The following is a 15,317-nucleotide window of genomic DNA, read 5'->3' as shown; positions in this document are numbered from 1 at the left end:
CAAACCCAGCACAGGAATAGCCCTGCAACCAGGGAGGGAAACGTTTCTGCAAAAGGAGAGCCTATAACAGGCAGCAAAGAAAAAACTGTTTGTGGCCACACCATTATTGTATTTAACTTCAAGTACACATAAACACTCAGTGTCCCAAGCACGACCCTACATTAAGTAATGCAATTATTTATCAGAATAAACCTGGAACCAGGTGCATGCTGCACATTGGCAGTACAGCGCAAGCAGCAGCCTGCATGCAGGGACAGACACTGGAGCCAGCGGGTGAGCTCCATTTACTCCGCTAAACACATTCTCATCGAGCCTACAAAACACAGGCAGAGAAAACTGCCTCTCGAGCTCCTAAAGCAGCTCTACCCCTATCTAAACAAAACCGGAATATCGGGACACTCCCTCCGTTAATTCAAGTATAACCTCAAGCAACACGAGAAAGATCCTCCCCAAAACACCCTAACTGTTAAACAAAGGGTGCTATAAATTCTCTGATGCAGTCTTAAATTGGCATTCTAAAAGTTTACTACATCTCCAAGACCCATTTCAGAATCCCATGCATGCAGAAGGCTGGTAAAAGAGCATTTAAGAAAATATTTGGGCAACAACTAATATTTCTTCTCACCTGTCTTCATGCCTGTGCTGCTCACACCAAGTCACATCTTTATAATGCACAGTAAGAAAACACAATACATAGTAACTCATTTTCTGACCTTTTAATATTTCTGTCATTGATTGTCAGAAGTGAGGACTGCTCTCTATCCTAAGGTGATGGATTATTTAATTAACTATTGACCTTTTCAGTATCAGATGTTGACAATGAATGCGCCTCTATGTAAGCTGCCTCCTCTGGACGCCGTTCAGTTCCCCACTGCACGCTGATTTTTCCCACATTTTAGTTTTAGGTCTAACGTTTCTATTACATTCATTTAAAAACATGTCAAGGTCTTGTATTTAGCGAGGAATACTTTTATGATCTCCTGCTTTGCACTTTCTTTTGAACACTGGCTGTATTTATAGCGGGATTTATATGAATATTAACAAAATTAAGTCTTTCATAGATAAAATCATTTCTACTGCTAACCTATTAGGTTTCTGGCATGCTTTCAGGACAACTTCTTATGCACCAGGAGGTGAAGGAGCCAACACAGAAAGGAAAATTGCTCATCATCTGTGCACTCGGGTCAAAAGACATCCCAGACTAAAAACTGTAAAAATTGTTTGATATTACGCTTTGCCTTTGGGCCCAGCAAAGACTTCAGCCAGGAACATGACATTTATACAGAGCACCTTTAAAAAGCAAACATTTCACTACTTTCCCACAGGACGGGCAACGGGAAGCTTTGTTTACACATAAACAAACTGACTTAAGACTTTTTCTCCCCAAAAACAAAGGATGCTGATCTTCATCCTGGAGACCCAAGATCCCAGTGCTCCTGTTCTCAGCAATTAATATTCAGCCACAATCTTTTTATAAGCAAACAAGGTATTTTCCTCCACGAGCATGTTGTTGGAACTCAACACTGAACAAATGATCCGTGCCTCCAGGTTGTCAGAGAGATTTACATGTGACTACACAGCAGTTTGGGTATTCCACTGTGATTTCTCTCCAGGGCCAAGCAACCTGATTAATCTAACATATTCCTGGTAGAAACTGTCCAGCATTTCTTCAGGAAAAAAGTTTGTAGCCTGGCACAACCTTGCAATAAATACTCAATGCTAATTTCATTTGTTCACTCAGGAAACACTTTTTTGCCAAACCTGGTACCAAATAAGAGCTGGGGGGGTGCTTTTTTCTGTGTTAAACAGTCATTAATATTTTTTCAAAGTGTTCCACTTCCTTAATTATTTTAGTAACTATATAACCAAACAATCACTTCATAGGAATAAAGTCAATAAAGTATCCCTGTAGCAGCAAAGAATAACAATTAACAAATTTCCAGAAGAGCTATTTACAACAAGTCATTGCATTCCCCTCTTTTTTTTCTTTTTTCTTCTGTTTTTTGGGTTTTTTGCCCATGAAATTAGCAGCAGCACGCACAGCAGTAAATATTTCTACCGCTGATGGATTTGGTAAGTGGTTTTAATCAGAAGCTTTCCTTTTGCATCAATCAGCTTTCCCCGTAACCTAGGAGAGACCCCCACATATGTCATCGATATACCCAGATAGTGGAGTTATAAGTCTGATTTTTTGTGATGTTAATGCAATATTATGATAGATATCTATTAGCAGGGAGAGCCAAGTAGCAGACAGACTCCAGTGCCTTTGACAGCGGCTGCTCTTTCTTTGTCAGTGTCAATCCGCGCCGGAATCGCAGGGAATGAACGAATGTGACAGGAGAGGACCGCACCAATTATGGATGAAGGGATACTATCTACTCCCACTGGTTGATGTGATTTATTCGACGGTCCTTCTGCATTTATAGAACAGCAGATTGTAGCTGCTTATGAAGTGACAAATAGTGCTCAATGACATTGACTGACTTGTCTGATCAATTTAGCTTGTCTGAAAAGTAGCCGTGAATCGCTGTCCTTGTTGAATGACGGTACGAACGGTCCAGGTTCAACTTTATGGATGTGAAATCTCAAATGCCATTAGAAAACTGATAAAGGTGACTGCCTTTAAACAAATAACACTAGGGTCCCGTACAAGGAATGAAAAATAGTAACCCTTCCTTTGAAATGCATCTCACTTAAAGAATGTCTTCTCTTTAAGACCATGTCAGTGGAACATTTTTATTTTTTTATAGGTTCTTGAATATTTGATATATTTTGGAGGAGAAGCAATGTATCTGATGGAGGGGAAACATGTGGAGTTTTCTTGCAAGAACCAACAAAGCAACTTTTCATGTTTTCTAGCAAAGTTGCCAACTGTCCTGATTTTATTGAGCCTTGAGTCATTAGAATCATTTTTAAATTCAGAGCTCCTGAAGTCTGGTGATGATGTAACTCAGCCTTCCTATTAAAATCGAGAAGAAAAAGAAGTTGCTGGCCTAGTGGTCAGAAAGCAACTTGAAAATGTGATTTCAGCGAACCTGGTACAATCAAAATCCAAAAGAACCTGGAAACCAACTTGCAAATGCGGAGGGGTTTTGGGTTTTTGGGGGGTCTGAGAAGTAATCTGAGGAGACTGACAGGATTTCTTCATGCTTGGGTTTGGCAGCACAGGAACTTCTTAGAAGTCCGGCTTGTTTTGATAGAGCCCTTGTGTCAATAACCTAATATCGAGTACTGTCAGACTTCCAGCGGCTGGTAACCCTTCTGGCAGGAGGAGCTGTTAGAAGACATGGAAGCGCCAGGCTGTTGGGTGCAGTGTAATTCTCAGTGCTTTAGTGAGCCTCACACAGCCCTTCCGATAATGCTGGAATTATACGATAAGGTGTTGCTCGGCATGAGTAAGGACTGCACAATACAGCTTTAAACAAACACTGAATTAAAAACCATTGAGAAACTGTTAACAAATTGTATATTATCTAGCATTAGATTAGTATTTTTATAAAGTCATAATGTCATGTCGCACCTTATAAATAATACTTGTGGTATTTCTTATATGAAGCAGGCACAGGAGTTGCCTGAAAATGGTAATTTCACATATAAACATATACAAACCTGTGAGTGGGTCTACACGCACATATCAATATACATATATATATAAATATATGGTGGTACATATGTATAAATCAATGTCTGCATGTGGGGGGTGCATGTGTGCTGTTCATTATATATTACAATATTAAACAGTTACCCATGCACAAGTATATTTATGTATATATTTCAATTTATTAGAGCTAGGCAGTCCTTTATGGACTCAATAAAGAGCACCAGCATTAGAAGCCAAGAACCATTTTTCCCTTTCCCTGTATTATTCAAATTTATTAAACAATATTTCACATTTGTTTGACACAATGTCAAACTCGGGACTCCTAAAGAACTGCTGCAGCTTTGGAACTGTTATGCTTTCTTGGACTTTAATCATTTTTGGCAAGGTTCCATTTCCTGTCAGAAAGTGAAACAGCTTAGGAATGTCATTTTCACGAAAGAAAACAGAGAGAATCCGAGAGGAAGTTCTCCTCCACTCCAGAGCCCCTAAGATACTCAAACACACTCGCAGGAGGGCTGGAATACATCAAACATTAGCAGAGGGAAAAGGACACACTTTTCCCACATTAAAATACATGGATAAAGTTGAACTTTTGCTAAAAATAGCTCCCATGACTAATCCTATTAAGTTTTTAAAAAATTGGGTCCTATCTCCCTTGAAGTCAAATTGTTTTTTAACTTCAGAATGATATTAGGAAAAGACTCTAAAGTGTCTTTCCTTAAGTCAAAGTCCCTGCAAGATTATTTTTTTCTTTTCTTTTTTTTTTTCCTTTTTTTCTTTTTTTTTTTTTTTTAAGTGAGATATGAAAAATGAGGACAGGAGCACAGATCACTCTTCTAAAAGGGCAATTTACCTATTGAAGAGGTGGGAAGTATCAGTCTCTGCCAGATCATCGCTTGTGATTTACTTTTTTAAAAGCAAGGCTCCCTAAGGAGGGAGGAGGTTAAAGGGAGCAGATAAAAGCTAACCCTTAGCTCTGCCAGCTCAGTGCCTACAGAAGCTGAGCACAGCCACAGCGGTTGAAGGGTATAAAGCCCTGCCACACTTTTGGACAAGAATCACCTATTTCCTTCATTCAGAGGGCTACTTATGTAAAAACCACCTTGACTACTTGTGATGAGGAAACAAGCAACAGCCAGATGGATTTTGAGAACACAACCCACACCCCAGCAGGAAGAGCACTGCCCCAGTTAGCCATTCCCACTGCACAGCGGCCACATGGGCAGTGCACGTAACAAAGGGCTTCTGACAGCCACCAGGTCCACATGCAATCTATGATTCTTATTCAAGACTCATCTGGGTGGTTTTCTATCAGATCAAATGCTTTGGTTTTATTCTGACATTTATGCCATCCTTGTTTGTTTGTGCTAACATCCTAAACAGAAATCCCAAGCTGCGGTAATGCCATGTTTCAGAGGGAGAGCAGAAGGGAGCTGGCTGCAAAGGAGGTTGGAAATCCATTTCTAAAGGAAAAGCCATTTGCAGCAGCATCCTGAGAGAAAAGGGATGCTTAGGTCCTTAAAGGAATTTGACCTAAATACAAACAACACTCATACATGACCAGGAAAGGCAAGTAGAATTATCTGTTGCACTTTCCCTAGAGTAAGGTTGAACACCAAATGATGGGGTTTTAGCAGCCTTGCAAGTGCCTTTAGCCAAGTTAGCTTTGGTTGCAATGTCTGCTTGAGTTTGTGCATTACAAACCCTAGTGGGGCACACGCTGCCCTGTGCACCAGTGTGCAAGTCAGCAGGCTGGTGAGCCAGAGCTGGGAGGACATCCCAGCACCACGGTCTACAGGACCCAAAGATAAAAGCCCCAGAAAAGACCATCTAGCTAGCAAAAGCTGAGCAAAAAGCATGACACATCCTCAAAGAAAAAGTGAAATCCTACAGGGAAAAACTATGACCCACACACACTCCAGGAAAAGCACAGATGCTTCTAGCTCAGGCACAAGAAAGGCATGGTTTGGCATTAACAAAACCCTTCTCCAGCTGAAACACTGAAGAAGGAAGTTAGAAAAGGGAAAGTAAAATGAAAATAAATTCATGAACTCACTTCATTTATTGCTATAAATCCACACTTTCTACAGTTTGCTCCTGGATTTTTCTATGAAGAGATGAGCATGGTGCATGAAGGGATGAGGAATGGAGGGTTCACAGCAGCTATCTGCTTTCATAAACCTTCACAGCTCCCAGTTAAAATGCATCCTCCATCTATCTTCTGCTCAGCATTGAACAGAGAGCAAATGCCAACAGCATAAGCACGCATTCAAGTTTGTCCAGGTAGAGGCAGAGAGGCAAGCCCTTAGGGAAAGGAAAGAGCAGAGCAGGTTAGAGCAGGAAAACGACCCCCCTCACATGTGCTTTTTCTCTCCGTGTCTCTGGCAGCACGGGTTAGGTACGATCGGGTGGTCCCAGCATGTTACACACACACCAGGGGACTGTAAAAACTCTCAGCATCAGCCTACATCTGCTTGCATTGAAGTTGTCCCACACACACATACTTCAATGGCAGCTGAGTTAGGTCAATACCGAAACACTTGTGAACACGTCGCTCACCGCATCGCTCCTTCCCACCCCGCCGAAACCCCTCCGGCGGCATTGTTTTCCTTTCTGCCCCCAGCTGAGCTTTCATGGTGCTCTCTGATGTGCCTGCAAGGAATAACTCATTCCCCCAGCCCAAACCTGTGCAATATGTACCTTCAGTTTTCCCACCACACCATTGCCAGCCATCCTGACAGTACCTTCTGCCTCGGGCCACCTTTACTGCTGAATCTCTAATGCAAAACTAGCACATGGCATTTGTTTGTTGTTAAAAGTATAACTTCATGTTTGCACTTATAGTAACATCTTGTAGCAAGTTAGTCACCAAGGAACTTCTCCAGTCATTTATTTTCCAGCACAGACTACAGGTTTCCATGGCTATATTCCACAGGAAAAAAAAAAAAAAAAATCCAATTTCATGTGTAGATGAAATACTTCAGTCTCAAACACTCAAGCCATCACTAACACATGCAATAATATAAACTGGAATGAATTTTCAGGATGTAGTAGGCTAAAACTCAGCTTTCAGAGCAGCAGGGTCGAAGTGCACTTTGACACCGACCCTCCCCACCCCCACTGACTCGTCCTTACCTCCTCCTCTTCGCATGCTTGGCCCCATCTGACAGCAGCTGGCAATCACCGACACCAGATCCCATGAATTTGTCCAAGCTGCAGCTCAGTCTGCACTCCCAACCCATGCGCTCTGACCGCCATAGAGTCAGTTCATGTGGTCAATCCATGAATTCAGCCCATTATATGTTCCTCCAAAAACCTCTCCGTTCCTTAGGAACCAGCCTTTCTTCAACCCGTCTTTAACCTCATGGCACCGTGTATTTTTCCCTCCCCTTTAAGGCCAACGGTGGCCCTTGGTTTATCCCAGAGCCATCCAAATCCCTCACCTTCAAGAACTACCCTGCAAAGCCACTGCTCATGCACCATGACTATATACTGAGCATCTGCTTCTTCAACAGTCTATGAAATGCTGTTTGATAAATCATTGTTAAAAGTTTTGTTTGTATTATGGAGAGAATCTTCTTTTGTACTGAAGGGAAGGAATTTGGAGAGTAAAATCTAAACCTGGAGCTATATTTTTCTGCATAGTTAAATACAAGTAAGAAAATTACCAAAGTCAGTGAATTAAAAAAAAAAAAAAAGAAAAAAGAAAAAATCTACAACAAACCTTATCATTAATAAGTTCTTAAGTGATGACCACCGTGATTATTATTCTTGATCTGCTGTGTCACTTAAACCCCAGCCTTTTTACATTCCCATTGCTATGGGTGCCTCTGAAACAGTAGTTCATGCATTGCCCCTCACCCACCTCCCCTCTGGCCCTGCCTGGTACCTCCTTGAGGGTCTGTCTCAGCCACACGTTTCTCTTCCCTTTTATCAGCTCTCAGAGCCCTTCAAAGATGGTCACAACTTCTTGTGCCCTCCCCCTTTTTTTCCCTCTCCACCTCCCCGCCAAATTTCCATTTATATCTAGATCTTTGCCAGCCCAACACAAGCTAACGGGCAGGAGAAGGTCTGAGCCCAGATTGTTTAACAATGCCTTGAGGGGCTTATTCACCAAAGTTCGATGCTCTGATGAACAGCTTGCTGCAGCTCTAATGGTAAGGCATATAAAATGCATCATACATTAAATTTAATGTTGCCTCATTAGTCTTAATTAGATTCCTACATTACACCAGGATTATAGTTTCTCCGTGTTTATGTTTGCTCCTAAAATAAAGTCTACACTAGACACCAGTTCTGTGTACTTTCTAACCTTTGAATAAGCATGCCCTGAATTGGTACCTACCAATATTTTTAACCTGGAAGAAACAGAATTTAGGTGATACTGCAATTGCCTGTTGGACAGAGAAGCTACGTAGTCAGTTGCAAAGGAATAAATTTAAAGGAAAAAAATTGTATGTAAACATCAGAAATTGCTTATCTGGTGTTTATAAGTGGTAAGCAGTGAAGGGAAAGGAAAGGGTTGTTTCTTTTAAAGAATTGGATGGCTTTTCTATTTCTATAGAGATGCTTTGATAGCTTCCTCTCATACTACTTAATATTGTCTTCTGGACTAGGCTTTTCAAATTTTATTGACTTTCAGCTGTAAAATCTGTTTCAAGATGATGCCACTAAATCAGCTTTGAAGCTTGGCTAGAAGTTGACATCAGAGTAGAGCGCACCCCATGATTAGACATAATGACCTATGCCAGGACCATGGCATGTCAGAGGCCAGCGGTAACTGGAAAGATGATGACCCAAATCATGCTTTTCAACATATCAACAAAAACACTACTCTGACAGGTCCGGAAATTGAGCTGCTGTTGCAAAAGCCTTTCTTTCATCCAAGGAAAGAAGCCACATATTCTGGGATTCCCCCCATCACTCAGATGGTCCCAGCTCAGTCTCCTTGTGGTGGTGAGCTGTCCCCCAGTGCCAGCACCATCCCCCCCAACACCTACAGCAGCTCCCAGCACCCGGCATCTCCTCCAGCCGCCGCCGTCTGGTGCAGGTCCACACCTGATGCAACTCAAACAACTGGTCTTGCGTGACAGTCCCAACTGAAAAGGCATTTACATTTAAAATGAATAGCTATGAATATGTGGGGTGTACTTTATGATATAACAGTGAGTTTTAGAAGGTTAAACCAAATGGATTTTTTTTTCCATAAAACGTGGGGGTTTTTAATAATAAAAAGTCTAGTGACACCAGAATTGTTTGAGGAATCAAGTTTCTTTTCAATACTTTTTTTTCTCTCCAAGCCTTTAATAAATTGAGTACCCCATTTTTCTTCTTGTAGTTAATTTAACAACTGATTTTAAATTTCAAAAAGATTGAAAAAGTAACATTTTTTTTTCATGTCAAACTGAAGCTTGATTGTTTTAAACACTGAAAGGATGATAGCTGCTTTACAAAATGTTGTTATTCTTAATATTTTGGCCCAGATTTGCCATGAAACGGCTCAGCCTCTTGAAGCTATTTCTCACCCAACAGAGTACAATTCCTACATATTTATCTATTTCTTTCCAACCGACTTATACAAGCACCCACAGTATCATAGGAGCAAAGAGAAGCCAATTAGCATTAATAACAGTTAGTGTTCTGCTAATATTTTTAATAACAGTTTGTTTCATGTCCCATAACATTCCTTTGGTAAAATATAATAAAATTCCATTTGAATTTGCATGTGGCCACTCTCACTTGTTAATTAGAATTTGAATAATATTATAAAAAATACAGTGCAAACCTATATATTCCATTTGTCTAAGGGTTTAAAAGAAATTCTTTTGTCTTGTTTGGATTTTCCCTTTTCAGAAATGTTTGCAAAAACTGAGCATTTCAGGTATTCTCACATTGAAATGCACATATTTTTGTGGTCTCACCAGGTACACTAAAATCACATTATTTCATCTGAGATAAAACAAGCTGACTTAAGCTTTGAAAAATCCTTTCCTTAGCTCAGGAAATGGGGAAATACTTATGAAAATTTTCAAGAACTATCTGGCTTTATAAGTAGATCAAAGTCTAAATATTTGTACCACATACAATACTGAAACAATCATTTAAATGACTAAGAGATTTGACAGCATCCATCCCCAAGCACATTAGAGTGCACACGTACTGACTTTGTTCAAACTTAAGTTTAAACTTTACATCCATCTACGCTACAGTAGCACATTTTCATTAGGACTGATGTCTCAGGAAAGGCCTACGCAACCCAAAAAGGAAAAGGCTTACATTTTCTGAAATCCCCTAATCCTGCTTTTTTGCAGTCTCTCCATAAATTGCTACCTTTTCCTGAGGGGATAAAAAGCTCAGAGGTTTCTTCAGTTCTTTGCAGGCTTTGTTGTGTTATACCCACCAGCGAGGAAAGAGGGGAAAAAAAGGACCAGGTGACTCCTGTGGCCAACTGCAGTCATGGAATAGCTTAAGTCCCAAACAAACAAACAAAAAACCCAGGAATGCACAAAACTCCTACTGTTCTTCATCACAAATTCAGTGAATACCAAAATCTTTCAGTAAATATGGATGAGGGACATATCAATGGGCTACTGATGGCTTCACAGAAGGAAGGAGGACTGGATGTACCAAGTACATGTCTTTAGCAGATAATATGTATAATTACAGTATCATGCAGAGCACCTGAAACAAATTTGGGAGAGGAGGGTGGGGAAAAAAAATAATGGATGATGAGCTGGCATTTATAAAAAAAAAGATGTGGATGTTCGAGAAAAAACCCTCACTTTCTATCTTCAAACTACATAAATTCTATCAGAGTTGGTAAAACTTAGCAGAATTATTTCTTTTGCCAAAAGGCCCAAGAAAAATCAACTTCATCTCTTGCATGGATGTGCTGCAAGGCAGGAAACAGCCAGGCATGACACATCCCTCTCCCTTGATATTGGCTAATACAACCTCCAGCAAAAAAATCATAGACATTGTAGGAAGGCTGGGATGAGTTCTTGTCTTTTTATTGCCTTGCTGTGGTGGCCTGCGGGTAGCAAGGACAACCAGCCATGCTGGGCTTCACTGGAAAAGGCTCCCAGCATGGCTGGAACTGGATCCATGGGAGAAGGGGAGCATGTGAACCCCAGGCACCCCGTGCTGCAGACCAGACCTCCAGATGTTGGAAGGAGAGCAGCTCCCGCTCAGCAGGCGAGGGAGGAGGCGATGAGGGTGGTGCTCCTGCCGCTAGGAACTGCTCTGCTCTGCAGAGCTGGCAGGAGATGAGAGGTACGTCGAGCTCTGCAAAGAGCCGCAGCAACTTCCTCCAGAGCAACGGGGAACTTAGCAAAGAGCGGCTGCACATTAAATCACAGCTCCAAGGCTCCTGCAGGTGAGGCACAGCTGAGCAGTGCTTTGCACGCTGGGATGGTGCAAGCACAAGTCTGGTCCACCCCATTGCCATCACTCTACACCTCTGGTTGGATCACAGCCTTACCGTTTTACTGGCTGTGGGTGGGTGTGATCTATTGCCTTCCTGTTGAGTTTCATTTGAGACATAAGGAAAGCTCTGGGACATCACCCAGAAGCAGATTAATTAATTTATTCCGCCTTTCCAAAGAAGGTTTGAATGTTTCCGCGATCAGCCGTCCTCCTTGCATGCACATTAGCTGTTCTGGCAAGAGCGCCTCAGCCCAATTTGGTTTGAGTGACAAAAGTTAATTTTATTGATGCACAGCCTTCTGTGATGCTAGGTAGGAGGTCCGACGATGCAAATCAAATGGCTTCTCCAAAAATATCCCAGTGATTGATAATGAGGCAGTGATGCACATTTTGTGACACTTTTGACCCTACCATAAGCAAATACTAAATTTAGATGTGAGAATTTTAAAAACTAATGCCACATTGCTTTAAAAGTGATCAGTGACAGATATACATAGTTTAACGGAGACTAATGTTGTTCATGAAGATTTTTTTTAATTTTTTTTTAATCCAAAACAAAATCATAACAAGCAGGATGGGGGGGGGGGGAGAAAAAAAAAAGGGAGGAAATTAACTTGAAACAAACCTAGGTATAGAAATATGCCAAATATGCTATTAAAATGTAATTGCAGGTTTAATAGGAAGGTCATACACCACAATTTGATTTCTCTAGTGTATATTACTATATACATATGGATACACATCAACTATTATGTTAGGTGTATAAGGGATATATCTGGAAGCACTTGAACATGGAAGATGACTGACACTTACAAGAAAAGCCTTTATTATATGTCTATATTCTATTCCATTAATCATGTATGTTCATTAACCAATCATGGTAATTTATTATGCACTGTTTCAAGACATCTTATGTTACAATGGTGTCATTTTCACTTTGATCATCTAAAGATCTTGCAGGATGACATCTGCAGCCAAAAGACCTGGCTTCTCTGTACGTGCTGCATGAACATGTACTAGATATTCAGAAGTGATAAAAAAAAACTCTGTAGTGCAACACAGTTTGCAAGATGCAAAAATTAATTATGTAGCTCAAAGATAACAACTCACAAATTAGGTAGAAATATTCAGGTGAAGTGATTTGCACATCATTTTAATAGTGGATAAGCACCAAAAGGAGATGCTATTAATTTTGTCATGTAATATTTGATCATTACGTGTTTTGCTAGGCTGTATCATACCCAATCTATACAGCAGTCTGAAAAACATGCTCTTTACAAAACAACCTAAAAACATTCTCAGAAGTCTTGGCTTTTATCACTACCTGCTATTGCATTTACATAGTGAGAAACTAAATATATGTTTATGAAAAGTTAGTTAGAGGTACCATTACCATAACGCAGTACTTCCTTTCCCCTTAGTCTAATGGTCACTGCAAGAAATGTGAACGTAAGTATTAAATAGCATCTGATTTTATGGAACCAAGGTTTACTTCTTCACTGTTCATTTCTGCCTTTGGTTGCACCTTTCATAAACTTACTGATTAATATTAAACAGTGAACAACTCTGACAAGCAGGATTACTAATCCAACATAACTGTTTATAGTGTGAATGAAAAAAGTGCTCCATTTCCAGCCACTGCACTTAATAATAAATTCTTGTTGTACTTAAATGTTGAAGGGATTACATAACTGTCAAAGTTCCTTTAAATGTTAAGGGTAGTAATCATATTAAAGACATACTACACAGAAGCAAAAGCAAATGTCAGTTAAGTTATTATTACCATATTTGCATGGAGTTTTAAAATATAAGAGCAGATTCCTAAACACATCAAATTTGTGCTCGTTGCAGCTGAAGGGAGCAGGGAGGAAAAGGAGCTGCAAACCCCACCAGTCCCGCCGCAGTCGTGTGCCATATAAGGGTCAGAAAACGGAGCTTCACGTGCTGCAGCATAGCCAGGGGCTGCTCTTGATTACACCAGCTGAAACAGTACCATCAGGACAATTGTGCCAGAAAGACGAAGAGGAATACCACACATTCCTCCTCCCTCTCTCCCTCTTCCGCTGCGCATACTTCACTCGAGGAAGCTGTTAGATTGGCTCAATACCATCCTAGGACAATTCTGAAGCACCCACTTAAGACATGCTTATGACAACTGCGACCCTCTTAGGTATCCTAAGATAGTGATAGCCAGGAATCTGGCGCAAACAAAATCAAATGTGCAGATGCTTATACTTGCAGTCTTTTGATACTTTTCCTCTGACCCATACTATTGGCTTTAACCCTCCATACTAAACACCTGGGAGTCAATTAGTGCCTTATTAACCAGCAACATTATGAATTGTCAAACACTTCCAGGGAAAACACTGATAAATTAATTAAGCTCTTTAAAAAGAAAAAAAAAAAAAAAAGACAAAAAAAATCCAAACAAACAACAAAAACACCCAAGCAACCAACAACCCCCCCAAAACCAACAAAGACCTAGATCTCCAATTGCACACTATATTTACCTCATTCACTGCACTGGAGTCATTTGCAGGATTAAAACCTGAGCCTGGCGCCTCCCCACACTATGATTATTGGCAAAGAAACAATTCTTTGACTGTCTTCCAGTACTCTTTTAAAGGACCGGGGTTATTCACACAGAGCCACACCCCACATCCAGCAAGACAAGAGGAATGCCTGCCCATGGAAGTTATGTGCACGCAATGAAACTTGTTCCCAAGTTAGAAATGGGACCCCATTATTAGCATTCCTGATATTCATAGTGCTGCTCACGTTCCACAGCACCCAGCAGCGTTCAGCCAGCAGCCTCAATTAAAATATGTCTAACCATGACTTTCACGTTATCATTAAATCAGTCATTTTCAGAATTGCTCCCTTGCAGAATCCTGCTGCAGCGCTTGCTTTGGGAGGTAGAGCTCCAGCTAGAGTCTCACCCAAAAAACAAACCCCAGCGAAGCCAGCTGGTGTTAATGACCTGGAGGAGCATCAGCTCCACAGCTGCACCCGAGACCCTTCCTCCAGCACTCACTGAATGGTGTTTCTTGGAAATCACCCACTTAACTGTCAGAACTGCCAGCTTTGGCATATAATAAATAGAATAAAGAAAAGACAAAAAGTAGCAACTTTATTAATTCACTTCATGCTAAGGCCCAGGGACAGTTACAACATATTTGACGCCTAAAAATTAAGTATTGTCTGGTAACGTATTTACTGTTGGGTGGAAAGCAGTCTCCCATGGCTCGAGAATCCCGGAGATGTTGAACATTTTCCTCTACAAACTCAAAAATTCAAAACATTTGCCAATAATATACGTGTAAGAATAGAGATGTCTCCAGATAGGGTCTACAGAAGGTCAAATTGCTTTGAAACGTCGTCTCTTTTTTTAGGTTAGTTATCACTATGGCAGTGATAAATATTTTGTGAAAAATCTAAATAAAGCAGGCTGGATGTTGCATACTCAGAACGTGTGTCACTAGAGAACTCCCCCCCGCCTCCATGCACGTGAAATTTCTAGGAAGGATTCTGGCAAAACTGCTAGTGTGGAAAGCACCATGGGAAGTGCATTGGCCCTAACGCATTCAGCGACCTATGATGGGTTCCCTGTCACCGTGGCTATCACGTCTGGCCCCTCTTCATGTCAAGCTCTTCCTTTATGGGAATTTTGAGGAGGAGGGAAAGTTAGTCGTGCTGTTATTTCTCAACATTCTTTGACCAACCGTCAAGACAAACTGCTTTCTTCAAATTAAGCTTTTAGTTAGTGACCCTTTTTTTTCCATCTCTGTTTGTCAGCAGAGAGGAGATGGCTTGTGGCTTTGCAGATGGTCACCTTAGATGGGCTGCTGAGGGTTGGGAAGGTTGGAAGACAGACCCCCACACTCCTTGACTGGATTGTGAGGTCTCCCTGGCCCACTGACATCTACCATCTAATGCCTGATGACAGGGCAATGGAGACTGTGTGTTTCAGCCGCATTTCTAACACTATCAAAGCCCCTTTCCCTTGTAACTGAACTGTTCTAATTATGCACATTTCCCTTTGCTGTATTCCTCAAGGTCTTGTCTCACCAAATGATGTAACTCTTGATTACAGCTCTTGTATTCAGCTTGTACAACGAGGCTGAAATACTCCCGAACACCTTGATGACAAGTACATGAATTTGCCTGGCAAAACAATAACCACGCTAAAGCTCTTTTAACATCCTGGTTTCTTTGCTGAAAGCATCTGCCTATACTGTCAATTCATCCTGTGCCTCTTGGGTGTCTGACTTAAGCGTAAGTATGCAAGTCC

General features: G+C 41.0%; 1 protein-coding gene across 1 annotated transcript in view; it reads right to left on the bottom strand.

The window, feature by feature from the left end:
- The window catches only part of LOC308068144 (uncharacterized protein), a 66,437-nt gene extending 52,160 nt beyond the window's left edge, over nt 1–14,277 (bottom strand). Inside the window, exon 1 of the mRNA XM_080398233.1 lies at nt 14,244–14,277. The gene's annotated coding sequence lies outside the window, so the exon portion shown is untranslated. The remainder of the gene's footprint in view (nt 1–14,243) is intronic.
- Between the last annotated feature and the right edge of the window lie 1,040 nt (nt 14,278–15,317).

Source organism: Falco punctatus (genome assembly GCF_963210335.1).
Source record: "Falco punctatus genome assembly, chromosome: 8".
Lineage (NCBI taxonomy): Eukaryota > Metazoa > Chordata > Aves > Falconiformes > Falconidae > Falco > Falco punctatus.
Note: the sequence above shows the minus strand (reverse complement) of the source record. Positions and strands in the feature narration are given on the sequence as shown.